At 63.1% G+C, this 8,651-nt stretch overlaps 1 protein-coding gene across 1 annotated transcript in view; it reads left to right on the forward strand.

Moving 5' to 3' along the window:
* The first annotated feature begins 6,030 nt into the window (after nucleotides 1-6,030).
* Nucleotides 6,031-8,651, forward strand: part of LOC144233553 (mas-related G-protein coupled receptor member F) — an 8,677-nt gene continuing 6,056 nt past the window's right edge. The window contains exon 1 of the mRNA XM_077766510.1: nucleotides 6,031-6,175. The gene's annotated coding sequence lies outside the window, so the exon portion shown is untranslated. The remainder of the gene's footprint in view (nucleotides 6,176-8,651) is intronic.

The raw sequence follows: 8,651 nt of genomic DNA on the forward strand, positions 1-8,651 counted from the left end.
GTGCTTCATGCAGACAGACTTTCTATTCCGCAGGATAAAAAGCTCCAGCGGTGGACAGAGGGGACAGTCCCACAGTCGTGTGAACGTGCGTAAATGCCACGGAACGGCGCACTTAAGATGATTAAGATGGCAAGTTTTATCGTTAGGCGCAGTTTACCACAATTTCTATAAGATCCTGGAATTTAAAACTTCTTAAAAAGAAAATGACTTCGCACACACACGCACACACGTGCACACACACACAGGCACGTGCGCACACACACGCAGAGTCAGTGGGATCTGTTCGGCTGGCAGATGGAATCAGGCTTTGGGGAAATTCCAGATCCAACAGAGAGATGTACCAGGAGCAAACAATCTTTTTTTTTTTTTTTTTAATGTTTTATTTATTTCTAGGAGAGAGAGACAGCGTGAGCAGGGGAGGGACAGAGAGAGAGGGAGTCACAGACTGAAACAGGCTCCAGGCTCCGAGCTGGCAGTCAGCACAGAGCCCGACGCGGGGCTCGAACCCACAAACCGCGAGATCATGACCTAAGCGAAAGTCGGAAAGTCGGACGCTTAACCGACTAAGCCACCCAGGCGCCCCAGGAGCAAACAATCTTGAGTTTTATCTGGAAAAGAGCTGCCTGTGCCAGAGAGCTGGGGAGCCGCGGCCTCCCACAGACGGAAGACTCCAGATCGCTCAGACCGGAGCGCAACTCGGCGACTTTGCGCTCGACCCCGGGGAAACTGCAGCGTTTGATGTGGGCACGAAGACACGCCTGAGCGGAAACGCGGAACGCGGCCGCGGTACTCAGCGCAACGTCATCTCTGGCCTACCCTGCCTCCCGGTGCCCCAAAGCAGGGGTGAGGCTGCGCGAGTCCCCGCGAGGGTCTGATGAGCACCCCGACGGCTGTCTCCGCCTGTGTCTTCGCCCGCCAGCCACCCTCCCTGGGGCTGCGGGTGTTGGCTGTCACGGTAACGCACCGCCGGAGGCTGAGGCCCCGGCGAGCTGAGGACCAGGCCCCTCAAACAAGGCGGGGTCTTCTCACAACCCCTCCCCCCCGGCTCACTGCCCCGCGTCCTGGCAGGGCTTCCTGGGAGCATCACCCGAATCCACCACCTGCACGGCCCCAAAACGTTAAGTCCTGTTAAAGTGGGGCAAGGTCAGAGTGGAGGCCGGGCCTCCGGCGAGGAGTCTGGCCCAGAGGTGCCCGAGGCCCGCACCGGGGTGTGGCCCTGGGGAGGGAGAGAGGGGGACACAGTTGGGAACTTCCTGGGCACTAGGGAAGTGAGGAGTTGGCAACTGGGCGGAAAGGCTCAAACTGGAAAGATGGGAAACCGGCCAGGGTGCTGTGCGCGGAAGCATCCTGACCTTGACTGGAAGAGGCAGCCCTTCACCCGGGCTTGCAGGGGGCTAGCGGCTGCACCCCCCTCCCCAGCCTCAGCACACACTCCTTCCCACTCCTGCCCCCAGCCACCCTTCCTGTTCTAACGCACCACATCCTTACTGCCTCAGGGCCTTTGCACCTGCTGTGTGTGTCCTGTGTGCTAAGTCTCACTAGAGCAGAGTTTCCGTCCCACTGTCCTTGCCGGGCGGGCCTCCTGTGTTACTCCGCGACGCTGCCGCAGCAAAGAGCCACCAGTTCCGGGGCTTAAAACAACACACGCTCATTCTCCGTAAAGCCGGAGAGCAGACGTCTAAGCCGAGGGAGAGGCAGGGCTGTGGCCTCTTCGCAGGCACCCGGGGGCGTTTCCTGTGTTACGACTTCTAGAACCCACTTGAACCCCTTGTGGCTCAAGGTCCCTTTTCATATCCCTCCAACCTCTGTCATCAGTCATCCCATCACCCGCCTCTCCCCGCCACGCACTCGTCACACCTCCCCCCTGCTCTCCCCACTCATCACACCTCCCCCCCGCTCTCCCCACCATCCCCACTCATCACACCTTCCTCTTCATCTCCCCACTGACCCCAGTCATCACACATCACTCTGAGCCTTCTGCCTCCGTCATCTAGGGACCGTGTGATTGTGCGGGCTCACCCACATGATCCAGGATAATCCCCCGTCTCAAGATCCTTAGCTTTGTCACATCGGCAAAGTCTCTTTCGGTTTGTAAGGTCCCATATTCTCAGTCCTGGGTATTAGGAGGCCATTATTACTTTACATCACACCCCCCCACACACACATCATTCTCTGTCACCACATTGTTCATCCTCCTCACTACATAGGTTTCAGCTGGAATTTTTGTGTTCATTTGTTTCTTTTATCAGCTACTCTCTCTTGCACCTGTTCTGATTTATCTGCTATTTTTTCCCGGCACCATTGCTGGTGTTCAGTAATTTGTGTTAAATGTAGATAAGAACGGATGGATGGTGTGTGGATGATGGTTGGTAGATGAATGGATGGAAGGACAGATGGATGATAGGTGGATGGATGCTGGATGCTGTGGGGATGATGGACAGATGGTGGGTGGGTGGATGGATGGATGGACGGCTAGACAGATGATGGATGGATGGATACATGGATGAACAAATGAATGAACGAATGAGTGAATAATCTCCCTCAAGCAGGAAAGAGGAGAATGTAGGCTTCTGCATAGATTCCCAAGATGCACTTTCCATTACAGATGGTCCAGCCTGGCTAGAGAAAGGGGAGAGTAGAGGAGGAGGGGTTCCTACTCACCCCTGCCCATCAGGAAACCCAGCTAGGCCTTGAAGAAACCTTATTTTAATCTACAGAGCTGAAGCCAAAAGGGCAAAGGGATGAACTGGGGAGACCCAGACCACGCCCACATTTGCCTTATCTCCTGGAGGACCTTAGCCAAGTGGAAGAGACCATGGCCTGGACCTTAGGGCCCTAAGGCACCAGCCTGTCACCATAGAAAGGGCTGCGGTACTGGCACATGCCACACGGATGAACCCTGAGGACTTTGTGCCGAGGGGAAGAAACAAGACACGAAAGACCACTCAGTGTGTGATTCCATTTCCGTCAACTGTCAGAACAGGCACATCCAGGGAGACAGAGAAGGATCCGTGGTCACCAGGGGCGGGGGAGGGGACGCAGAGCGACGGCTCACGGGTACAGGATCTCTTCTGAGGGTGACACAATGTTCCCTGACGAGATGCCGGTGACGGCTGCCCAAGTCTGTGAAGATACCAAAACCACCGTGCACGTTAAAGAAGTGAACCGTGTGGTGTGTGAAATAGATGTCAGCAGCCCCGCTGAGAAGAAGGAAGACCAGCCTACCGGGGCCAGACTGAAAGATGCGCCCGGTGCATGGAAGAGAAGTATCCCCCGCCGCCCTCCTGTAATACAGATGGGGAAACTGAGGCTCAGTTTCCCTTGGTTCCTCAGAAGCAAAGCCAGGACTGGATCCCGAGGCTCTGGACCTCCCCCCATATCTCGACACCTCCGTGCCCAGTGCTGGGGGTGTGGAGACGAAGCGGCCCCAGCCCCCAGCTCAAGTCCTGCAGGGGCAAGGGGGGAGGGTGCAGGTGTCCAGGGGAAACCCACAGTCACTCCTTGGGCCTCAGTTTCCTCATTTCCCGAATCCGGGCCCCTTGCAGGCAGAGCTCACTGCTGTTTCATTCATCGGCGGCTTCCCAGAGCCTAGAACAGCGCCTGGCACGGAGCAGTGTTGAACTGAACCTGTGAAACGGGGGATGTTGCAGGATTGAAAGACGGAACTGCTGCCGGACCGGACTCACGGGACACAGGAAGGCGCAGCCGTGGCTGTCGCTGTCGCCCCTACCTGTCCCCGGAGTGCATGGCACAAATGGTGGCAGAAAGGTGAGGGCAGCACAGGGAGGGGCCGGGAGGGCCAGTCTCAGCCACCCCAACTCACCTGTGCGGCCTGCCTCCCTACCCCAGGGCATTTGCTCGTGCCCGTTTCCTCTGCTGGGGATGCCTTCCTTCTCACCCGACTCACTCCTGCCCAACCTTCCACGGGCTCCATCATCTCCTCCTCAGAGAAGGCCTCCTGACCTACCTGGCCCCCCGCTCAGGTGTGGTTTTACGCGTGTTGGGCTCATCTGATCCTGCTCTGCCCCTGCTTGGCTTCCACTGTCCTGTGGTTCATCAGCCTGGAGCACAGCGCCCGGCACTCGGCACACGCTCAATGAATACCAGCAATGGCAGAACTTCCCAGGGAGCCGTGCGGCCTTGCGGGCTCCGAGGGGCCACAGGAGGGCTGCTCCACGCCCCGCCCATCATGCAGCAGCAGCAGGGCTCTTGTGGGCCCCGGAGGAGCCATGGGGAGCTAGCCCCGCCAGCCCTCCCCCCTGCCCCCAGGAAGCCCCAGCAGAGGAGGGTCCCGGCCTGTGCCCCTGGCCCGGGGACAATGAAAAATAAAGTTCCTTTCTACTGGGAGGAGGGCAGGGTGGTGGCGGCTCAGGGCGTGAGGACAGGATGTGAGATGCAGGGGCTGACTGTGGTCACCTCGGCACCGGGTCCTAAGCCCTGTGGAGGGAGCCCGGGCATGAAGGAAGGAAGGAAGGAAGGAAGGAAGGAAGGAAGGAAGGAAGGAAGGAAGGAAGGAAGGAAGGAATGGCTCCCAGCCCACACACAGAGCCCGAAGCAGCGTAGGCGGAGGGCCAGCCTGGCACGGGGGCTCCCGACCTGCCCCCGCGGCCCCGACCCCCAGCTCCAGGCGGGGACACCGGCCGGGGACCCAGAACACCCAAGCAAAGGACGAATTCCCCATCTAGGAGCACCTCTTGTTCGTTCTGAAAGAAACAAATTTCCAGACCAAATAAGGCTTCGGAGCTGCTGTCCACTTCACACAATTCCTTTTAAGTGTCCAAATGCAATTACACTTGGAACTTGTCTGGATCTGGCCTCCCCCGGCCTCCTCCCGCCTCCCCCCTGGCCTCCCCACGTAAACAAGCAGCCCAGCTGGGCCCCGGAGAGGAGGGGAGGGTCAGCCCGCTGCCTGCTGCCTGCCAGCCTCTCCCCCTCTCTCTCTCTCCCTCTTGGGCGTGGCCATGAGCTTCAACATCCCAGAGCTCTCGCCCTCACCCCTTCCCTAAAAACCAGAAGGCCCTCGGGGCCGTCCCAGGCACAGTCCAAGGCTCCCCGCCCCCGACTCTGAAGTTTGCACTTGGCCAGGGACATCGGGTTCCGCCAGGAGGCCTTTGGCTCCCGGGGCAGGTGCAAGGGCAGCTCTGCTTCTGCGTTCTCTTTGGGATGCCCTCCCCGCCCCCCGTCTGGGCACCATTTACTCCCACAGAGAAAACAGTGAAGGGAATTCCCTTGGGCTCCCCGGGGTCATGAGAAAGTTGGCCCAGGGCAGGGGTGTGCCCTCCCTGGTGGCTCCCCGGGGAGCCACTCCTCTCCACCNGCTCCTCCCCCCCCCTCCGGCTTTGGCTCATTGCCCCTGGACCCTGAGGGGGCTGGCAGGGTAGGGGGGAAGCCTGACTCATCCTCCGGCCAGAGCAGGCACGCACAGCCCGCCAGTCCCCCCACCCCCAGCGCGAGCGCTGTGATTTTCCACTTGCGACATCTGATTGCTATTAGGTCTGGAGAAAGGGAATTCCTGGTGCCATAAGCCAGCAGGGGGCCCTAGGCAGACTCCAGGTGGAAGGGGGGTGGGTCACACCTGGGTGGCACTGGTCCCCTCAAAAGTGCCTGCAGCTCCCCCACGGAGCTCTCACCGGGCTACCTGCCAGCGTCTCTGTATCAGCCCCTGAGCACAGATAAACCACTGGGCGGGGACCTGCCCCTGGGAGGCCTGTGCCCCCGGAATGCCCAGTGGAAGCCGAGGGAAGGAGGGGAGCTTCTCCAGGGCAGCGGAGCTGCAAGGGCGCGAGGGAGATTAACAGCTGGACTCCCGCAGCAGTGCTCCGGCCAACATGACGTCACCAGGCGGGGAGATAAGTTCCCAGTGAGGCTTGGGGGGGGGCTCCCGAGCGGGGCATTCCTTCCCGAAGCTTCATCCCAGCCCTGGCTCGGCCCCTCCTTCCCTCCTCCTCCCCTTCCCCCTCCCTCCGGGCCTGGAATTGGGTTTGGGGCGGGTTCTGCTCCCGAAGCCATCTCCTCCAGCAGGCGGGCGAGCAAGGGCTGTCCTGGGCTCGGAGCTCGCATTCTCTGAGGCTCCGGGCAGTGCTGCGTGCTGGCCGGCTGCCCTGGCGGGTCGGCGGCCAGAGGCGGGTGTCGTGCTCCAGGAAGGAGAGACCGAAGAGGAGCTGGGCCGCTGCAGGTAGCTCTGCGGGGGCCCTGGGCCCAGGGCAGGGCGTTCTGGGAACCAGGGCTGCAGGGAGGAGGCCGGGCGGGGAGGGAGACTGAGGTGGGCGCGCTGTCAGGGCCGGCGGCCCCCAGGAGTCCTGCGGCTCCGAGCAGGGAGCCCTGACCCTGCAGAGCCGCCCCCTGCACGCTCCCAGGGCTCTGACGGTCCCCGCCCCGGGGTCCCCGTGCCATCCTCCACGTCCAACCTCTGCTCTGTCTTCCTCGGGGGGTGGGGCCCCCCTCTGGCCCTGCCCCCACCCTCGCCAGCCGTCCAAGTCCGCTTTCTGGAAGGGCGGGAAGGGAACACCCAGCCGGCAGCGCCCCAAGTGCAGAGAGATGGCTCGCACCGTTCCCAGGCGCTTGCGGCCCGGCCCGCGCACGGCCGGCGGGGTGGCGAGCTCGGGCACGGGAGGCCCGGCAGCTGCCTCCCGCCGTCTGCCAGGCAGGTGGCACCTGGCGCGCTGTGGGCTCCCGAGTCCCCAGATCAGCCTCTTCCGTTGTGAGCTGGAGGTGGGGGCCGGTGGGGCGGCGAGGAGACGGGCCAGGAAGAAGGTCAGGGAAGTGGAGTTCGTGCCCCCTTAGGCGCCCCTCGCCAGCAAGCTGGGGGCTGGGCTGAGAGGAGAGGACGCAGACAGGTGGCCGTGCCCCACGGGGCTTTGTGCCTTGAAGGGCGGGTCAGGGGTGCGCTGAGCTGACAGCTTTCCCGGCTCGCAGTAGCAGAAGCCAGTTTGGTCACAGTCCAGATCCACCCCAAGAATGCGTGAGGAGCACGCACGTTCACCGCTGCTCACACACACGCCTCACACATGTCCCACACGTGCCTTCTCGTGGCCCATCTGGGGTCCACTTGGCTTCTAGATCCCTGCATGAGCGCAATAGCTTTCCAGATTGCCCGGGGCAGGGGCAGGAGAGCTCGGAGACCCACCAGGGGCACCCACACGTGGAGGCAGTTGGCAGAGGTGAGCTGGGGGCCGGTCCGAGCTGGCGATCAGGGCCCGGCCCCGGCTGGCTGCCCTTGGGGGGCATCTGTGTACTGGGGGCCTAGCCTGACTGAGGTGGAAGGGCAGGGCTCGCGGTCAGGATGGCCGCGAGGGCCCAGACCCAGGGTGGTGTGCGACCAGGATGACCAGGTGGGAGCGCTGGACAGGGGCGAGGGGGACCGGGAAGGGGGGGAGGGGCAGTAGCGNAGGGTGTGGGTAAGCACGACCCGGAGGAGGCAGTGGGGACCCAGGCCGGGGCTGGAGTCCAGGTGATGTAAGGAGGGGGTGTGGGGCTGCAGATCGCACCGCACGGCGCCTGCTCGCCACACGCACACCTGCACACGCACGCGGGCTCGCCCACTGACTGCCCAGCACGAGAGCTCCCGCTCCCTGTGCAGACAGACACCTGGTTCGCAGGCCGCGCTGGGACCCACCTGCCGGGCGCACACGCGCTCGCCCACAGCCCGGAGGCCGCGCTGTCCGAGGGCCTGGGGCGGAAGGGCGCTGTGGGTGGCGGGGCCGGGAAGGGAGCCAGGCCGCCGGTGGGCCAGGGGTCTGGTGCAGGCGCTGTTCCCCGCGGGCCCCCCCCCACCGCCTGGCTGGAGGGCCCAGCGTTAAAGAGGGCGCAGGAGGCGCAGGGACGGTCCCCCTTCTCAGCCAATGACCGGGCGCGCCTGCCCGGCCCGCCCCTCACCCCCCTCCCTGCCCTGGGAGCGCGCAGGGCCTGCTGCGGCCGGGAAGGAATTCCGGGGGAGGCTGAGAAGCAACAGCTGCTGAGCATTCCCTCCACGCGGAGAGGGGTGCCGGGGCGCATGCAGCTCAGCCTCAGTTTCCCCACCTGCACAGGGGGAGGGACGGGTCTTTGCCTGCTGGAGCAGAGCTCAGGCTGGTGGACAGGAGTCCCTGCAAAGGGGGACCTGGGGCAGACAGACCAAAGGAGCTCTGCCCGGCCAGCGTGGAGCAGTCTCCCTCCCGCAGGGATGCCCCCTCCCCCCGCCGTCACCCCTCCCAGGCCTCCTGACCTGCAGGCCCGGCTCAGTGCAGCTGCCCTTCCTCCAGCCCGGAGCTGAGGCCACCCCCCGGTGCCGCCCTCGCTGGCTCCCTCCAGCTGCCCGGCCCCTCTAGTCTCAACGATGCTCCAAATCTCCGAAACTGCAGCGGGTCATGCTGTTGTCGTGTGCACCCCTGGGCAGGGGACCTCACCTCCCGCCCCCGGAGCACCCCTCACGAGGGAGGAGGGCTACCTGCTTCCTAGCTGGTAATGAAGACCGAAAGGGATGGCGGCCGTTGGCCGGCTGGCACTGCCAGCCAGGAACCCCCGTGCCACCACCACGGGCCGGCGTGAAGGAGGTGCCCAGGGAATGCGTGTGGGTATAAGTGTGCATCCCCAGAAGCCGTCTGGTCCCACAAGTCTCACAGATCACGCAAGAAGGGGGGAGGAGAGGGGCTTCCCCCTCCCCCCCCCCAACA

This window comes from Crocuta crocuta, unplaced genomic scaffold (genome assembly GCF_008692635.1).
Source record: "Crocuta crocuta isolate KB4526 unplaced genomic scaffold, BGI_CrCroc_1.0 scaffold636, whole genome shotgun sequence".
Taxonomy (NCBI): domain Eukaryota; kingdom Metazoa; phylum Chordata; class Mammalia; order Carnivora; family Hyaenidae; genus Crocuta; species Crocuta crocuta.